The 20,355-nt window shown below is 44.4% G+C and overlaps 1 protein-coding gene across 2 annotated transcripts in view; it reads right to left on the bottom strand.

Moving 5' to 3' along the window:
• The window catches only part of ARHGEF10 (Rho guanine nucleotide exchange factor 10), a 1,326,864-nt gene that overhangs the window by 926,695 nt on the left and 379,814 nt on the right, over positions 1 to 20,355 (bottom strand). The gene's annotated exons all lie outside the window — the stretch shown is intronic.

Raw genomic sequence — 20,355 nt, 5'->3', positions numbered from 1 at the left:
CCCATCGCCGGAGAAGGAACAGATGTTGCAATGGAAGAGAATGAAGTGGACGACAATGAAACACCATCAATATCACTGAACATAGCGGAAGACGATATCAGAGATTCTACCTTTCATGTGAGTGACATGTCCTCAACGTTACAGGCCGAACCAGCTGGGATGCAGAGTGACAGTATAAGGAAAGAGGCCAAATTCATTGTATTCGATAGTTGTTTGATTGATCTTATTATTCGGATGAAATGTGGGCATTCGGTTGGTGGGGAAGTATGTGGGGAGCCATTGATTAATGTGACTCGTGCAATTCGAGGCACTAACCTTAAAATACATGCCACCTGTACAAAATATCATCCTTTCACATGGTCTGCACAACCTATGCTGGGACAACTGCCAGCAGGCAATCTACTTTGTGCAGCGGCTGCACTTTTTAGTGGTTCAAGTTTTAAAAAATTAGAGTCTTTCTTTCAGTTTGTGGGAATCCATTTCATTGGGAAAACTCAGTTCTACAAATACCAAACCGATTATCTATTTCCAGCCATTAGCGAAGCTTGGAGAATGGAAAAAATGTCTATTGATAGTACATTCGCGGGCAAACGGTTCAGGCTAGCCGGTAATGGACAGTGCGACAGCCCAGGATTTTCAGCCAAGTACTGCACCTACCACTTTCAGGACATGGAAAGTAAGAAAATTGTGAGTTCGGTGGTCGTGCAGGTGTCACAAAGTACATCCTCAGTGGCCATGGAGAAAGTTGGCTTTGTAGCATCATTGCAAGAACTACAATCGCGGGGAATGGTGATCGACCTGATAGCCACGGACAGACACGTTTCAATTGCCAAGACAATGAGAGAACAGTACAAAAATATAAATCACCAATTTGACGTTTGGCATCTTGCAAAATCAATCAATAAAAAATTGTCGGCTGCAGGTAAAAAAAAAAGAATTGCAAGGTATTTCACAGTGGTCCAAGTCAATCAGCAACCATCTTTGGTGGAGCTCAAAAACATGTGGAGGGTCGTTGGAAATTCTACTGGAAAAATGGCGGTCAGTAATGCCACACTGTACGAACGTTCACCGATGGAACACGAACCAACATTTTCACAATTGTGAACATGGCCATTTGTCCACAGAGGAGGCACGGAAGAAGAAGTGGTTGATTCCTTCATCACCCACTCACAAAGCCATTGAAAAGATTGTATTTGATAAAACTATAACAAAAGCTTTGAGGGGACTCACGGAATTCTGCCACACAGGAGATTTGGAGGTGTTCCACAATATGTGCCTCAAGTACAGGCCAAAACGATTGCATTTTGGCATGGAGGGCATGATAAATCGGACTCTTTTAGCGGTCTTGGCACATAACCATAATGTTGGCCGTCAACAAAGTAGGACGACCGGAACTTTAGGGACGCTTCGCTACAATAAGGCCTTCACTAAAAGAAGTAAACAATGGGTGATCAAACCAGTGTTTGAGGATATGCAATATGAGTTTATTGAGAAACTTATTGTTGACGTCCTAGATAGGCACATAAATGGAGTTGTGAACGAACCTGTGCAGGGGACAACTGCATTGCCACCCAACATTGCCTCTGTTCCATGTCCACCTAAAGAAGAACTCATTGAGAAATACACATCACGGTTTAAATGATTGTAATTTGATTGTCTGTTCTCTCGAGTCTCCTCATGTCGCAGGCCCATTGAATATGTGTATCTATCCAACCTTGTTCATTTGCGCATTAAATTAAACCAAACAGTAATATAAATCATTTTTCAAAAAATATAGAATGTCTCCGTATTTATGGTTCTGTGGGGCTGCAAAGCACGCAGACAAAATGCAAAGATGGAGTGTAAATTTCAAGTCCTGTGAGAATGCCTTACACTGAATGTATCTAACTAGGAATGTGTGCTCGTTCAAAGTGAAGGTCAGCTGCTTTGATTTTTTCTCGGGTGCCAGAATGGCCCACGACTCAGTATAAGGTTCTATTGTATTTTGACCTTGACAGGCCGGGACCACGTAAGAAACGATAATGAATAGAATTTCAGAAACGAAAGCCATTTAATGTTCGTTCATTAGAAGAAATAACGTCGGCATAGAAGGAGTGGTATTTCGGGGCTGCCCTACGCACAGACACAATGGAAAATGCAAATATAATGTAAGTAACTCTTTAGATGAGTTTATACCGCAATTTAATTACTATACAGTAGCTTTAAAGACGGGTTAAGTTGTACTTGTTCGTTCTATGTGGCATATTGTTTTGTACCGCGCACTATCTTGGGGAGAACCGTCTACTTTTACGGAAGCACCTCAAAACCTTTGCTTCTGCTTTCTCTCTCCCTCTCCCCTGCTACAACTGGTCCACTGTCTGCGATCTCGGTCCTGGGCCCTTCCACTCTCCACCTGCACTCCCTGTCAACCCCTGCACTGAGGGACTGTCTCAGTATCCTACAGCCCCCCCTTGACGTTTAAAACCCAGTTGCACTGTCCTAGTTATGAAATAATTTCCCGACCGAATATATAAAATGAATAATTTTAATAAAGATCTGATGGTGAGACTAATTTCATTTTTTATGTTTTTAGGTACATCATTCACTACTGTCTGTGTCACGAGTACCAGACACCGGCGGACGGCTTCTACAGCCGCCAGTTGCTTCTCCGCGTGAACAACGTTACCACCCTGACCATTTTATGGGACGATCGCCAAGTACAAGTATGCCCTTACGCGGTACTAACGGCTAGATGCAACATACAGACCGTTGTGGTGGCCTAGTGCCTCGTTGTTGGAACAGCCATGCGATTATCAGTGCGACCGAAGAGCTTATTTTATCGTAAACCAACACCCTGTTTACTGCACACGAACATCGCTTGCCTCAAGACGAACTATTTTGGATCGAGAGCAAATAAAAATGAAAATCGCAGAATATTCTCTAAACATTTGATGTCAAATAAATGTACTTTACCAAATTTACAATCTTGCGGTTTGATTTAAAAGTACAGTTTCATATTGCGAATTGTGGCGCGCTGTGTTGTGTGAGCTGATCTGTGTTGATTTCCGGGTTCTGTGTGGAGTCGCGTAGAAGACGCCTGGGCGCGTTTGCCTACGCAGCACAGTCACGTCACGGATAGAGGCGGGGAATATGAATGTTTTGATAAAGTCTGTTTCAGGGGCGGGGGATTTGATTTAGTGCCGCAAAAGCAGGTGAGCCAGGGCGATGCGGCAAGTGATAGGATTATCAGAAAATGGCGGCTGATTTCGAGTGCGTTAATGGACGAAAAGTCGGGTAAGGTCCATAGGAAAGTTTTCTACGATCGACCGAGTTATGCTTAAAAACACATGGCCGAACCGTAGGGACAATAAAAAAAAAGTCCCGGAACTATCCTTTAAGATGCACGGTTAACCTCAGCTATTGGATTGGTGGGGGTAGCAATGGTTGAGCATGAGGATGAGCAGGAGCGAAAGAGTGAGCCCAGTGGCATACTTCATAGGGGCAGCTAGAGTTGTGCTGAATTGTATGAACCCATGTTCAGTAACATAAGCGATTTGAGGAAAGTCATATCTAGGCCAAAATAGGGGACAACATCTTTGCGCTTGACTTTTCTTTTTGTGATAGGGGAATGAAGGGTAAGAGAGAGAAAGTGGAGGGGACAGAGATGGTGAAGTGGATGAATGAGTGGTCAGAGTGTGAGGTGTCAATGGATAGAGTAGAGGAGTGAATTGTGGAAGCAATGAGGATGAGATCTAGTGAGTTGTCACGGTTTTGAGAGACAGCAGGCCCTGCTGGGGCATATTGGCCTTGTCATGTTACTGAAGTTGATTTCACAAATGGCATCAGTCAAGATTAGCAGGTCAAGATCAGAAAAGAAGAGGTTGAGGGTGTTGGGTGGGAAGTCTATGAGTAAGATAGCGAGAGGGGTGGAGAGAAAAAAGTGGTATGGAGAAGTGTTTTAAAGAAGAGTGAATAAAGTCAGAGGGGATAGGAAGGGTGTATGGTGGGTCCTAGCTAATTAGAGCAATTCAGTCTCTCTTAAGTTGTTTGGGGGAGTTGGTGAATATAGCAGGGTCACTCAAAGTGTCAGTGTCAAGTGTAGGAATCCAGGTTTTGGTGACGGCAATCACAGTGAGTTTGGAGCAATGGGAGTTTAACCAGTCATTGAGGTTTAATTACAAAGTAATTGGGCATACCAGGGGTCCCAGTGAGTTCAGTAGAAGAGCTGAAGGGCATAGAGAGAGAGTGGAACCATGGTTAAGATGAGGTTGGAGTGAGAAGGGTGAGTGGAAGGACCACCCAGCATGTCATTTGAGGGCTGTATGGAGAATGAGGGTTGGAAAGAGGAAAGGGGAGAGAGGAGGAATGGTGGAACAGTTCATGGTAATATGCAAGCATAGAAGAGAAGTAAAATATTTAGTAGCGCTGATCTCCTCATTGTTTCATCAGTGCCTCATCAGTCTTTCTTCTACTAGTCATGGTTGGGATTAAAAATGCTTATTTTTGTCTTGTAATTTTCTTTATTTGCTAGTCCTTCATGGTTTAACTTTTTTGGATTAGCTTTACATTTTCATTTTCTTACTGTTGTCCTTTGACATGTCTATTTCTTACTGTCTGTATTGCAATTTATCATCATTTCAGGTAGGAAGAAAAGAGTGGAGAGAGTGTGTTCAAGGTAGGAGGAGGGGTGGCATTTGCAAGGTCAGCAGGTTTGAGACACAGCAGGAATTGTGGCTTTGACACTTGGCCTTTACAAACATGAACAGGGCCAAACCAATGACGCCCATATCCTCTGTGGTCTTTATCTTGGATGCCTAGCCAAAGGACAGTTCAGTGACAGCTAAATGAGGAAGAGTGTGAGTCAAATGGGATATGTTAAACATGTGGGTCGGCCTGGTTGCTAAAACACAGAGTGATGCTATGAGCTCAATGATGTTTTATGTAAGTGAAAATCATTAAATAAATGTGAATATTTATACTAATTTGAAATTATTGAGCATGACATACTCTGCGAATGTACTGTCTAGAGGCATGTAACTAAGGGGGATTTATTTTTGGAATCTGTTAAATGGCAACTGCCTTACAGAGTAGGGTGAGGGATGACCAGGCACCAAGATAGCAAAGCACAGAACTTTTGCACTCCAACCCCACCTCCCACTCATGGGCATCAGCAGAATGGATGGGCTATACGGGCCGAGGATTAGCAGGTGCGGTGCGAATGCTGGTAGTTACATTGTCTTGAAGGGAACAAAAGGGGAGCCAGATAGTTAGCTTGATTGCTAAATGACTGCCAATTGCCTTTTGGTGGCTGTGGGGGCAAAGGAGGAAGGAAGTAAGTGATGATATGGGGTATCACAGGAACTCAGGGTTCAACCTCACTTCTTACTTGGGGGAATCAGCAGACTTGACAGAGAATAGAGGCCAAAGCTCACTCAGGCACACTCCAATCCCTGGTGGTCAAGTGGTCATGCAGTCAGCTAGCATGCAGGAGCCAAAGGTGTGTTCATGCAACAACCTAGTTGCCAAATGGCTGCCACCTGCTTTAGTGGAAGGGATGTATTTATGCATGCAAATAGGACATAAACCTAGGCTATAATGACAGCACTTACTCCAACGACCTTGCTGTAGCTATCACCATCGAAGCTCTAGGCTTCACACAAGGTATCACCAGCCCTACCCATGATAAAGGCTGTATCCTAGATTGGCTGGCAGACCTCAACTGTAATATCATGATTGTATCTAACGTGCCCTGCCCTTGGTCAGATCATAATATATTATCTTTCAATATTCCGATCTGTAACCCAGTGCCTGTCCTGCCTAAGCCTTTACCTGCCACCCTAACCAGAAACTCCTGCAACATCACTCTATCCCGTATAGTGCCCTTGCTGAAGGTACTCACTGCCTATCAAGACACCCCTAGTGATCCGTCCACAATGCCAGATACTTACAATCTATCCCTACCGTGTGCCATTGATACTGTGCCACCTTTGGGGATTTGCAAGGCCAAACCAATGGCCCACCTCAACACATGGTTCACCCCTGACTTCAAAGTACTCCGCACAAATAAACGGGCGGAAGAAACCTCTTGGAGGAATGACCCTACAGCTTCTAACAAAGCACACCTCACCACCTTCAAAAGTCTACAAGCAGGCCATACTCCAAGCTAAAAGCTCCACGTATAACGCTCGAATCAACAAAGCCAACTCCTGCAGTCAAAAGCTCTTTGCCATACTTCAGGAACTAGAATCTCAAGTTCCCCCTCCCAACAACTGTACCAAAGAGGACATCTGGTGTACAAATATACAAAATGCTCTACTTGACAAAATATCATCCCTCCAAAAAAAAGATCCTATTAAAGACACCAGTTGCCAAAACCAAAACCACCCCAGCCAACACAACATCATCCCTTTTGACTTCAAGCCTGTCTCTGAAATAGTTGTCATCAAAATCATTAAAGGCCTCAAGCCTTCTAGATTCCAAGGGGATATCTGCAATGCCACAGTCATCAAAGACTGGTCGGAAGCACTCACACCATTCATCTCATCGCTTATCAATTCTTCATTTGCCTACAACTCAGTTCCAGCCAACTTAAAAGATGCATGAGTCCTACCCCTACTAACAAACGGACCCTAGACCCTAACATCCCTACTGACCACCACTGCTTCACTACTGTCCCTTTCCTGTTCAAATGTTTGGACAGAGCAGCCAATTACGCCAATCAGGATTCCGGCCTGGACATGACACAGAATCAGCGATTCTTGACTTAAAGAACCAAATGTGTCTGTGCCTAGATGTACAATGAAGAAGGTACAGAACAGAGCTTTTTTATTGCTGTCCCCAATTTAGGGAACCTGCTGTCACTGGCACTGCGTGGACAGACCTCCCTAGCGATCTTCAAGAAACAACTGAAGACGCTGCTGTTCTATTGATCAGTTCTAGAATCAGTGTATCTTTCTCCTAGAGATATTCCACCTCTTTACATCTTTTTTCTCCTTTTGCTGTTTTTATTTCCTTTTCTGTCATTGTCTGTGCCCTAACACTTAAGGGTTCATGGCCGCGCATTACAAATAATTTAAAGTAAAAATTAAAAAGAAATGGACAATTCTAAAGACGCTGGTAAGTTTGCTCTCCTTCTCTTGCTCGACCTCTCAGCTGCTGTCGATTTGGTGGATCACTAAATCCACTGCCAACTCCTGTCCTCAGCAGCTCACTTTTTCTTGGAAGCAACTGCCTGGATTTCATCCTTCCTCTCCAACAGAACTATGAGAGTGTTCTCCCCTCTAGCTTCGGCCCGTCCAGTCCCGGTCACATGTGGCAACCCGCAGGGTGCCTGCATCTGACTTTTTATAATTTCTTCACAAAACCTCTCTCCGACTCTCCAACTCTCCAACAACTATGCGGATGATACCCAGATCCTCCGAGCCATCACAGGTGTCTAAATCATTGACTCAAACACATTGGGAGTGTTCTATCAAACCATCCAGGTTTGGATGGCTCTTCATTCGTTAAGCCTTAATGACGACAAGACCAAGCTGCTCCTGGTTGGTTTGCAATCCCTACTGAACAAACTCGACAGAGTCTACAAATCCTTCATCATCGATGGTCTCAATATCCCAGTCTCATAGGAAGTCAAAACCCTTTGGGTCTACCTGGACTCAACCTGTTACTAACGAAGCAAGTAAATGCAATCGTCTCTTCGGTGGCATACACTACGAAGATAATTAATGCCTGCAGGGCATTCCTCTACCCTGACAGCTGCATTACTATTGCAAGAGCGCTCATTGGGTCTAGACTCTATTATTGCAAATCAATATTCACTGGCACTAGTGCCCGCAATATTAATAAACTGCAGATCATACAAAACAGTGTGCTGCGCGTCGCCTTGAACATCCCAAAAAAGATCACATTTCCGCAGCTAGAAGATTGCATACTGTTTAAAACACTAGCCATCACTCATAAATGTCTCTCAAACACTGCCCCAAGATACCTGTCTCAAAGGTTTAAAGTGCAGTCGCTCAGTCACTCAAACCTACCCGATTCACCTACACGCACCACCTAACCACCCCAAGATTTAAACTGCAAAGATCAGGAGGTCTCAGTTTCCTGGCTGTCATGGCAAAGAACTGGAATGTCCTCCCACTAACATTGAGATAGGAGCACTCTTACTGGGCCTTACGCAAGCACCTTAACCATGGCTCTTCTCTCAGTATTTGTAAATTAGAGGTAGCCTCTAAGCACAGCCTATGTCAATTGGCACTGCAGATTCTTCTCCTGTAACTGTCATATTACAAGTACTGTTCTAATGTCTTGTTGTAACTCTTGTCACTTTTACCAGCGCCTTGATTCCCACAGGTTTAGTGTGCTATATAAATACCTAAATAAAAAAAATAAAAAAATAAATTCATGAAGGTGATGTATATAGAGCAAACCTACCTAGAAAGCAAGAAAGTGTTGTACGGAAAAGGAAGTGACAAATAGTGGGGGGATCGTCTTGTCAGTCTATAATTCTCATTTGTCGGTGTAGTGTTCCTTGAAAAGCATGCCCTTCAGATCCTTTCAGACTTGCAGGAAAGAGGGAGTCAGACTTATGTTAGTAGAAAGGTTATTCAATAGCATGGGAGCATAGCAGGAGAATGTTTGTTGTCTGATCTTCTTGCACTTCTTGGATTCCAGTCCATTATATCTTGGCTCCTGGTGTTGAGTTGATCTCCCGAGATAGTTATCTTTTAAGCTAAGTATGACGGTGGCCTGGACCTTAGAGCTTTGTAGGTCAAGCAGGCTGACTTAAAGGTGTTGCAATCTTATAGGGTAACATCTGTAGTTCATTGGGATTGTGTGAAATGTGGTTGGATTTCTTCAGTCCTGCAATAAGGCATGCTGGGGTATACTAGACAGCTCTCAGGGGGGCCACCTAGTAGTTGGGATGGATTGAGGGCAGGGGCTAATATGGGGCAGCGCCGGACTTCAGGGAACCAGCCTCATCTCCTGCTCATGGGTATTAGTAGAACAAATGTGGCACTGGGGTTAAGGCCTGCTCAGGCGCTGTGCAAGCAAAACAAAGAGGTGATGGCTGGACAGTCTAGAATGAATCAAACCTCTGGCAATTGCTCTGGGCAACCTTCTAGACCAATGGTCTTCGCCTGCCAAGCCATTACAGAAAGGGGAAAGACCATCTGCAAATCAGTCCAGCCCAAACTGCTAGGTCATATTTCTGAACGAGACCACAAACATTCCCAGACATGTTCCAGCCTCATTGGGCGTCATCAGTGTTGGTGGTGATGTGGTCTTGCAGTCAGCTAGGAACCCAGGGCACAAGGGTAAGAAAAAGCAGTAGGCCTGGTTGGTAAATAACTGCCACCGACTTAGAGGTGGGGCGGGCAGTGCCATGGTGCCCTGCGCTTTGAGGACAGCCAGCAAAACTAGTCATTTCTGAAATGCACTTTCTTACACATCCATTGATGGTTACTTGTATAGACAACATTTAGTCATAGGCGCCCCAAAGACTGATATGTAAATGGATATTTCCCATCTGTGAACGGTACAGTGAGCTAAAGTGTGACTGAGGTCTCTCGAGTGGGTACCTTCCCAAAGAACAGGCCATTGGGCTGTGCTCGTTCTCTTACAGGGGCGCCTATGACACATTTTTTGTTTTGTTTCAAGGGCCTTAGGTCTAGTCACCCTAGGTTTCCCAGGGTCATCCAGATGTGGACAGACCTCATGCTCAGTGTGCTCAGAGAGGCGCAGTTTCACCTCACTGATGAGGCCCAACAAGGCAGAAACACATGTCTGGGGTTGCTGTTGGCACTCCTGTTCAGAAGGGAATTGCCCAAGTAAGGCTGCAGACTCTCGAGTGGGTACCTTCTGAAATTACAGGCCATTGGGCTGTGTTTGTTCTCGCAGAGGGACGCCTATGACTAATTTTTGATTACTTGTATAGACATCACACATTCTGTACCCATAGCATCACACCTGTCAAATCTATTTAAATTCAAAATAATGCATTGTGTATGTATTGGTAGGTCATAGGCTAGAGAAGATAATGTTCATTGATCATAAAAGGTTTGCAAACATGACTGGGTAGTAGGTTCTACAGGCTAAGGCCGGTGTGGCGAACCAGAAGGACTCAGACTACAGTGGGTCAAGATTCAAAGTTGCTTATCCGAAATAAAATAAAAATGCCTATCTGGCCTTACTGCTATGAGGGAAGTACCCTGCCGTCTAAAACAAAATGGAGGGTGTTCCCTGTGGTCCAAAAGAAATAGTAATGTGTTGAAATCCTAGTTAACTAAGTGGCCCTACCACTTTAGAAAATCTAACTAAAAGAAAAAGGAGGCCGGAGCAATAGCCTCAGTCTGTGGCTTATGCTTGGCCCAATGTCAGGTTCCCGAGCTGTATTTGGGGTCTCCTCTATTGAGGTGACTTTCCTCCTTAAAGTATTGTCCCTGTGTGATAACTGTCACACTCACCTGTGTCTGTGCAGGAACGATGGACGAGCCTCCCTTGACCCAGAGTCTTCACTTCTCCTCTTTCACCCGGAGGAATACCTCTCAAATACAAGATGTACACTCAAACCTGAATTCACCCGATTCCCCTGGGCCCTTCCCTTCTCTTTACTGTGTGCTGTGATGTCCCCCTATGGGCTTACCTTGATCTTAAGTAGGGTGTGCACTCCATCCTGCATTTGCAGGGGCGCGATTCACTCATGTGATTGGTGCCAATGTCTGTAGGCTGAGTTCAGATGCCAACCGGTGTTTTATGCCTTCACAGAGAGGCCGAGAGTTCAGGGTGCCAGTTTCTTCACTGGCTAGAGAGTTCATCCCACAAGTGAACATTGCGCGGAGAATGTTGAGTGTCCAAAATTGCCAGTATTGTCTTTGCTTGCCAGTATTTTCGTGGGTGAGTAGCGTTGCATGTAGAAGCTAGCTGCTGGTAGGTTTGCGCAGCGCCTTCAATTAAAGCGCGCCTGGTAATGTCTCTCCCTTTCCCTTGCAGGAGAAATTATGTGGTATTAGCACCTCGAGTCCGGATTCAATGCTAATGGAGACTTGGTGGTTAGGTAAGTTTGCATGGAAGCTTTTGGTAAGTATGCACCGCGTGAAGAGAGAGAGCGCAGCGAAATAAGTTTCCGCGTTATTGGAGCGAGCGCGATTAATAATGTCTCTTCTTTCTTACAGAGGTTTGTGCGCTAGTGCAACTAACCTGGATTCCAGCGTCACGGGAAGATTCGGTGAGTATGCGCAGCGTTAGTGATGTGCGCGTGTTAACGCTGTTCTTCTTTGTTCTTACAGGTGCCGGTGTAGAAGTCCCCTCTTGACTGGAGATAGCTGCGGCGTGGACTAAGAACCAGGTAAACTGAAGCTGAATGATTCAGAGCGGTTAAGCAGAAGTAGGATGATTCGGAGCAGGTAAGCAGAAGTAGGATGATCCGGAGCAGGTAAGCAGAAGCAGGATGATCCGGAGCAGGTAAGCAGAAGCAGGATGATCCGGAGCAGGTAAGCAGAAGCAGGATGATCCGGAGCAGGTAAGCAGAAACAGGATGATCCGGAGCAGGTAAGCAGATGCTGGCTGATCCAGAGCACAGCAAGTGTGTTGCTGATACAGCTCATAGTAAGCAACACGAAGCACTGGAAGAATCTTGGGTGTGGCTTATATAGCCAGCCACTCCAAAACACTATAGAGCTCATGAGTTATCATGCACTTCCTGTTTGGCAACAGGAAGTGGTAACCAGGAAGTTACTACAAACACTAGGAAGGAATGAAAGGAGGGATTTGTTATGGGTTCTTTGTGTGCCTATGCCAGGCCTGCCAAGCCTCCACCCAGCTTGCCCCAACTACCTGCCTGATACCCATGACAATAACCGAAGAAAGGAGACACCAAAACCAGGCTGTGGAGCCAAGTAACAGAATAGATTTGACAGGGGCAGAATACTCACATGCTTCCCATACTGCTTCCCCCCTCCAGTACCCTGTCCTACCTGAGGTCTGTGTTGAAACAGAGCTAACACCTAGAAGAATGGCTCAGCAGTCCAAAGAAAACAAAACAACCTGTCGCCAACTGTGCACATAATGGGGTTAGTAGTGAGCTAAATTCCACAGGGACCTAAACGGGGCAGCACGAGGACGGGGCACTAAACGAGTAGGATCTGTGAGGGGTCCGAAATGTGAGGAGGACAACTTTGTAAAGATTTTTCATAAAATGCCATTTTATTAACTTAAAACGGTTTGATAAACGCCTCACTATCTCTACCCGTAAGAGGACTTCCGCGCCTATCAAAATAGACTAAAGGAAACACTAACACAAGGAATCCATCCCTCAGACTTACGACAAACATATGAAGGAAATATATGGGAGTTCAAATATAACAAAAGTCACAGTTCTGTCCAAACCTAATTACTGTTTCTCCTTCTAACCTGGGCAATGTTCCCTTTCCCAATTTCAAAGCATGGATTTGTAGCAACAGTTCAAAATTAGAAAACTTCCATTCTACAACAAAGTTCTTCTGATAAAGTTCTTCTTGCTCCAAAGGTCTCTCACTTGGACTTTCCAACAGTTCAAAAGAAATGACAACTCTTTGCCTCTCCACTTGTAGCAACACAACTTCCTCTTGTGAAACAAAAACACTTTCACTATTCACTTTTTTACCAATAGTAATGTTTTGCCAGGAGCAGTTCACAAAAAGATATAGTGGTCTTTGCCACTTCTTCACAGTCTTAAACCACAACTCAGTACTTCAACAACTTCTACCTGGTCCACTCACCTTCCAGGTCTACCTCTACAAAGACCATTGCCCTGGTCCACTTACCTGCCAGGACGAAAAGCTTCTAACTCTGCTACAAGTACTTCTGTGGTAAAGTTCACTTCAAACAACTTAGCAATTGATATTTCTTCTGGAAATACAGGAGATACATTTATGCTGTTTAGGCCATATGCAATGCAGGTTATGCTCCTCTCCTTCTGAATACTTTCCGTCAGAAGGGTAGCTCTTCTGCCACAACAAAGTCTTTTGGCTTTCAACAATAACAGTATCAACAACTTCAGTATGGGCTACTTCTTCTTGCAGAATATGTAACACATTGGTGCTGTTTGTTCGACACTTGTGATTGCCACGTGTGCTGCATACACTTCCATTCACTCTGCTGCTACCACCACTTCTGCTTCGTCCGCTTCCTGCTGCACAGTAAGCTGCTTCTTTCTGCCTCCCAGGGCACGCGCCGGTCAAGAGAGGAGCGGTCCACGCTCCACAGGCACTGCAGTGCTCGTCTGCCACCGGAGTATAAGTTGCTTTGCAGAAAGCTTCTTAGATTAATGCTTCTGCCGTGCAACCTCTGCATACAGGGTCACCATGAAGAAGGCTTTCTGGAAAAACACTTTCCGCCGCGCAACCTCTGCAGACAGGGTCATTAAGGGTAGAGACCCTCTCCAAACCAGCATCCGCTTCACAAATGGAGGTGGCTCCAGCGTCTCGGCTTCCCTTCAACTTCTGCTGCCACTGGAACATGGAGTCTCGACAATTCCTCCACCCTCTGCTTTCTCTCATGGTCTGCACCTGAGGGGCTCCTTTATACTCCTTAGTCCCGCTCAAGTGTGGGTCATTAACACTACTAGGCTGAACCTTGCAGTCCAGTACCTCTGCATCCCTCTTCCTCGTCCCAGTACTTTGAGCATTGTGGGACTTGAAGTCCACAATGTTCAAATTACTTCTTTTACTCTGGATATTGTTTCCAATTTTACCTATTTCACTTCTACCTTTAATTACATCTTCCAAAGGAATTTTAGAATGGCTCAATAAGTGATTCTGATTTACAGGAGAATTTAGTTTATCAGAACTTAAGATGGTAATGTTCTAAGATTTGTATTTATCATGCTCCTGTTGACTAAAAGAGTTTTCACCATCATAAATGCGTGAAACTTTATGAGGGGGGAGCTTTATCCCCGATACCTGATTGATTAGGACAGTTTTTGCAACCCCCAGGATGAATAACTTTTGAACATGAAACCTCACTCTGACAACAAGCCATTAAGTATACTGGCATTACTAACATCTCTTCCTCCGAGGGAGAGAAATAGTGCATCTCAACCAACAGCGTCCTCCTGTCCATTGGAGCCCTTCTCCTCCCAGGTGATCCTCCCAGCTAACCACCCCCAGGGTCAGTATGTCTTCCCCTGGCCAACTGGGAGGAGGCTTTAGGCAAGGTGTTTGTGAGGATGACGCAGGATTCATCAAAGATCAAAGGAAAAACATGTTCCAATGGCATGATCAATCCATGTGGAAATAACCAGTCCACCGGTACAAGGTTTAGTGAAGAAGAAGAAATTCCAAAAACAGGCCAAAATCCAACTTTGGACTGACCATTCCTTGGTGACCTTCACGCTATCTACCACCAGACCAGAGAGAGAGTCACACAAGGCTCCACCTTGTCTAACTAAAAATAATAAAAATATCACTGCAGGCAAAGTTATCCCTGCTATCCTACCTACCCTAAATGCACTGCCCGATAATCGTGACCCAAGTACTATGGTGCATGAATACAACAAAATCATGCTTACCACAGTGGATAAAATTGCTCCACTTAAACTAAGAGCAAGTAGAACTAAAGCACATCTTAACAAATGGTTCACCCCACAACTAAAGGACCTCCGGCTACTGAAGAGAAAGTGTGAAACTACCTGGAGACTGTGCCCTTCTACTGAGAATATAAATAAGCTAACAACTATCTCAGGACACTATAAAAAAGAAGTTTGCCTGGCAAAAAAGAATTCCTATAATGAACACATTGCCAACTAATTCTAGTATTAAGGAACCATTTACTATAATAAAAGAAATTGAGTCCCCGATATCCACATCTGACATATGTAATAAAAGCAAAACCTGGTGTTCAGACATTCAACAGGCACTAGCTAATAAAATCAACACTCTCCAAAACAAAATACAACTAAAGAAAGTTTCTCTGAATTTACCACACTCGGCTAATACTATCCCACTTAATGACATTCCCACTACTCAGACTGACAGATTCTGTTTTACCAAAACATCTGCCCTAGAGGTAGAAAAAATCATCCTTTCCCTTAAGCCTTCCAATTGCAAAGGAGATATCTGTCCAGCGCAGATCATAAAAGATTCTGCAAGAGACCTTTCACCGTTTATCCCTAAACTGGTCAACGCTTCATTCTCCTCTGGCATTATCCCTGCCAATTTGAAACAATCCTGGGTTCTCCCACTTCTAAAGAAGCAAACTTTAGATCCACTTATTGCGACCAACTACCACCCCATCACGACGGTACCATTTCTGCTGAAAATATTGGACAAAATTACCTATACACAGATTCAACTACATAAACTTTTTGGTGTTAGACAATCTGGCTTCCATCCTCTACACGGAACAGAAACCGCCCTAATTGATCTGAAAACTCAACTCGATGAGCTGAGAGATAAAAAGAAGACAGCATTACTTCTATTACTTGATCTCTCAATGGCATTTGATTTAGTAGATCATATGGTCCTTTGCAGACATGTGCATTCAGCAGCCCACTTCTCCCCAGAGGCTATCAAATGAATTGAATCCTTCCCGAGCGAGAGAACCATGAGGGTGTTCTCCCCATCAACAGCGGCAGATACCTCCCTGATCCTATGTGGGGTTCCCCAGGGATCATGCGTCTCCCCTACTCTATATAATATCTTCAATAAGCCTTTGCTTGATGATCTGGACCTTCTGGGTATCACCTACACTAACTATGCAGATGATACACAGATTCTCCTCCCGCTTTCTGGGGATCATTGCGAGGACTTGGCGTTGGTGAATAGGGTATACCTCATCATTCAGGCATGGATGGCCACACTGTGCACGGTCTATGCCTGAATGTCGACAAGACAGAGCTGATAATCCTGGGTACCCAGTCCAACATTAACAAATTAGGCCATAAATATTCCTCATTTACCATCAATGGAAATATTATTAAGGCATCCAAGGAGGAAAAAACCCTTGGCTTCTACCTCGAGTCCACCATGTCTTTAGTTAAACAATAAAATCTCTAGCCTCTACAACCCCTTACACATGTAAGCGCATTAGAGCTGGTAAGCCTTTCCTTTCAAATGAAAGCTACATTGTCTTGTCCAGAGCATTAATTCTCTGCAGATTAGATTACTGCAATGCCCCCTACAGTGGTGCCAACAAATCAATCATTCAGAGATTACAAATCTTGCAAAACAATGCTCTAAGAGCTGCACTAGGTATGAACAAAAGACTCCACATATCCTCAACTAGACTGGAATACAAGTGGCTTTCCACCGACAACAAAATACAGCTAAAAATGGCCTATTTGGCTCATAAAGCCTTAAACAATGTTGCACCTAGCTACCTAATAGACAAACTGACGAGAAGAACCTCCAATAGACCTACAAGAACTGGAAACACCAATTGCCTTGTCGTACCAAGATTTAGGCTCACTAAGATTGGGGATAACAGCGTCCCTGTAAAGGTTGCTAAACTTTGGAACTCCTTGCCTCATGAGCTGAGAGTAGACCAACCCTACCTACACTTTAGAAAGTGATTTATCACCCATCTCAACTTGACTGTTGGTTAAGGTAGTCTCTCCCCTACAGTTCACTTCACCTCTTTTGATATTGCCCAGCTTGTAAATAATTTCTTGAAACTGTACTGTATAGATTAACTGTATATAACTTGCATATTATTGAACATTTTACATTCTACCTCGTACCTATCTTTTAACTGTAAGTAATCTTTACCTGTATATGTATGTGGTAATTTTGCGATTTATTTGTAACCTTGTAAGCCTTGCATCTTCTTATTTGCTGCGCCCTATTACCTCTGGGTTTGGTGTGCATTAGAAACAAACAAACAGATAACAGTCCAAGGCAGATAAATGCAAAATCGAGTAACCAACACAATCCAAAAAACAGGCAGGGCCAGAAACCAGAGTGGGTGTGGGGGGAGGTGATCAGTGGTAGTTAGCACCAAGCAGGAGGAGACAAAACACCAAGCAGGGTGGAAACAGGAATCCAATAAAGGGTCAGGATAGACAGGAGCCAAAACAGGACAAAGTAGCCATGACAAAAAAAAGTAAGACATCCTACTTTGTTTGAGAAGCACCAATGGTTTGCTCCGTGTTATTTTTATTGTTGTTAGGATCTCCCGACTGCGGCACTCCGGATATCATAATGACATCACATGCATGGCTCCAGTGTTTGGCGTGACATTCTGCGTGTTGACGTAAGCGCCCGCCAGGTGGAGGTCGCTGCCAGTCTCCATGGCAACCGCCAAGCCTGGAGTCCGTGTCGGGTAGCATTAAGGGCCATGACACCCAATCACTTAGATGACTTATTTGCAGTCTTTGGAGTATAATGACACAGTTCACAGTCATCTTGTAGATTATGGTGATTAAAAAAGACAAATATCCTCTGTACAGTTTCCTCTTCTGCCTTGGAAAAGAAGGATTATACTCAGATCACTTTTTCTCAGAATTAGACAAGTGTTCAAATCCCTCCCTGCTCATTTATAACACAGCTTTCTATGCCCCAAAGCTTTGTGTCACTTGGACTCCCCAAATGTCCAGTGGCTCTTCGGTAGGCATATTGTCTCTCAATCAACTTAATAGATGTAGGGCATCTGCCGGCTCTGGGTTTTCAAGGCTCCCGTAATCTGAGTTGGCTTTTCTAGCTTTGCTGCAAAGTGTTTGTACTCCTTTTGCTCTATTTTACATAGGACGAATGCCCGTCCAGCTTTATCATTTCCTCATACCGCTGTCAGATTTCCCAGCCTTGGTATAAAGTACTCTTATCTCTTTCACTCTTTTTGAAACAGGGCTTATGACCGTTCAGCTCTCTCAGGCTCTCATACGTTTGTTGACTTTCCAAACCATGGTTCTCTCTGATCATGATTATCTGCTCCCTGTGACCTCATCATTTTTGTCAATCTTGGAAACCAAAGGTCGGAGCCCTCACTCTCGTTCTAGCTACGGTAGCGTTTGCTACCATGCTGGTGCTCATCTCAGCGGGAAAGGCCCTTGTCGTTTGAAGCTCGGGCCCCGGGCTCCCTTCTTCCCTCTGGTCTTGGTGATGGTTGCCAGTTGCCAGGCCCACCACTGCTCTCCTTTGGTCGCACCACCAGTTGGAACGGTTGGGTTTCCATCTCCGTCTTTCTCCTGACTGGAGCCTCGTGCTCAGCCAAAATGCCCGCCTTTCAGCCTCCAGCTAGCAGTTTGCTCTTCCTCCACACCATGGTTGGTTCCTCTGCCTTGCGTGGCTCTGCCCCTCCAGGACAACGTATCTACAGAGGCTCACCTCTGCTTAAGTATTAGTTCCTCCCTCTGTAGGAGTCCCTCCTCATCTCGCAGTCCGCTCTGCTCTTATGCACATCATCAGAAACATAAGAGATTAGTTTGTCTTCTTTGATTATGGCATTCAGACAGAGTTCGGCATTACGTGAGAACAAAGGAGTGAAAGAAGGGTCCTTGTATGTTATAGTCATAACAGGAGATACCAAAGTCTTTCCAACTACCATATAGGCAGAAACTGTGTGGGTTTTGTTGGGCCATGACCTCTGGGAATGGACCCGGTATATCAAATTGTATACAGTGATACAAACACAGTCCCCTTCCTTAAACACAGTTCAAGCTACGTGGGAAGCAGACATGGGGATAACGATTACTGCGGAGAAAGGGCTCAAATACTGTCAGCTGTCCAAATCCATATCATTAAACGCTGGCCTCCGCCTGATCCAATTTAAGATCCTGAATAAACTACAGTACACACCAGCCAAGATGGCTAAGTTCACCGAAAACTGTACTGGGGAATGTCAGAAATGTGGCGAGTCACAGGTCGGACTCGTTTCATATGTTTTGGGCCTGCCCACTGGTTACTGGGTTTTGGAGGGAGGCGGCTGAGATTATTGAGGAGATAACGCAAGTTCTGGCCTCCCTCACCCCCCAGAAATACTTGTTTGGGAACATCGGGAAAGCGGTGGAAACTACAAGAAGATTGTTTAATGTATCTTGTGTGATAGCAAAAAAATGTATAATGCATAACTGGAAAGCCCCCATGCACCACAGATTGAACACTTTCTCAAAGAACTAACGTATGTTAATGAATGCGAGGAACAATATGAAATGACATTGCCCAGGACAAGTCTCCCTTAAGACATTTGGGTCCCATTCAGAATGTACATGTGACATGATACCCGATGATGAGATATCGCCCATGCCATCACCATGATTATGTACAATCCGATTTTATATTGCTGTTGAAAAATGCCTGTTTCATTTCTAATTCATTTAATTGTGATGTATGCAGGCCAAATGACCAACAATAACTAAAGTTTTTAAAAAAAGAAACTGTGTTTTGGACTGGGAGTTCCTTATTGGAATGGGAGTCCTTGTCTCTGACAGGGGAGTCACTGCCAGTGAGGTCGCACTTGCCCAGACCCCTTAGGGAGGGTCCTGCTGAGGGGGCTCTCCTCCCTAGCTCAAATGGGGTGGCTCCCCTATGGGGAGAAGGGACAAATAGTCCAGATTCTTCACAACGGCCATAATACAAACTCTGAAGCAATACACTCAGGCAAAACATCTGTAGCTTTGCTGCATGGCTTTGCTTGAAAAGTCGAGCCAGCCTATTTATTGAAACAATGACTATGCCAGGACTATTTATTCCCCTCAGGATAACTAATAGAACGTTTGTGTAGCAATGTATGGATTTATGTATAGTTCACAGTATGAGGTACGATTTCATCCCAGTAGTGCTCGATCCCCTTAATGAAGCATGCAAACACTCTGATGACTGTGCAATGTAATTTCATGGTAGTCATCAAGGTCATTCTGCTTCATCAGTATAATGGCAATGGTCTGGCCTTGGCCTACCTGTGGTCTTGTCTACTTGAAGATCATACCTTCAATGTGACAAATTAGTCTCCTGCTGGCAATGATCGCAGACAAATGGCACACTGTGCCAAAGAAGTGCTTTTGCTTCAAGTTAGCCATGGCTTATTTTCCCTTGTTTGCTAGAGTACTGGGAATCAATCTTAGATATGTTATTTAAGCTCCCCTGCTGTGCACATACAGCTTTATTGCACTCTTGGTTGCACTCCTTTATACTCTGGTTCACCCTTGGTGACGTCATTATGCATGTTCTGGTAGTTTGGGGATGATGGCAAAGTTGAAAACTTGTACTGCTGGAGGAGTGCATACAGTAGCGTAAATAACAAGCGGGCATTCTTGGCAGAAATAGTGTACTGTCATTCATGCTGCAGACATAAAATGCAAATATATGTAAATGATTGCCTAAGGAATGTCAATGGGAAATGTAAATAAGTGAATCAAAATGAATGTGAGAAGAGTCTGTTGATTCAAGAATCTCTACGAGAACT

Source organism: Ambystoma mexicanum, chromosome 4p (genome assembly GCF_040938575.1).
Source record: "Ambystoma mexicanum isolate Mex_15411 chromosome 4p, UKY_AmexF1_1, whole genome shotgun sequence".
In the NCBI taxonomy this organism is placed as follows: Eukaryota; Metazoa; Chordata; class Amphibia; order Caudata; family Ambystomatidae; genus Ambystoma; species Ambystoma mexicanum.
The sequence above is the reverse complement of the archived record's forward strand: the minus strand, read 5'-3'. Positions and strand labels throughout refer to the sequence as shown.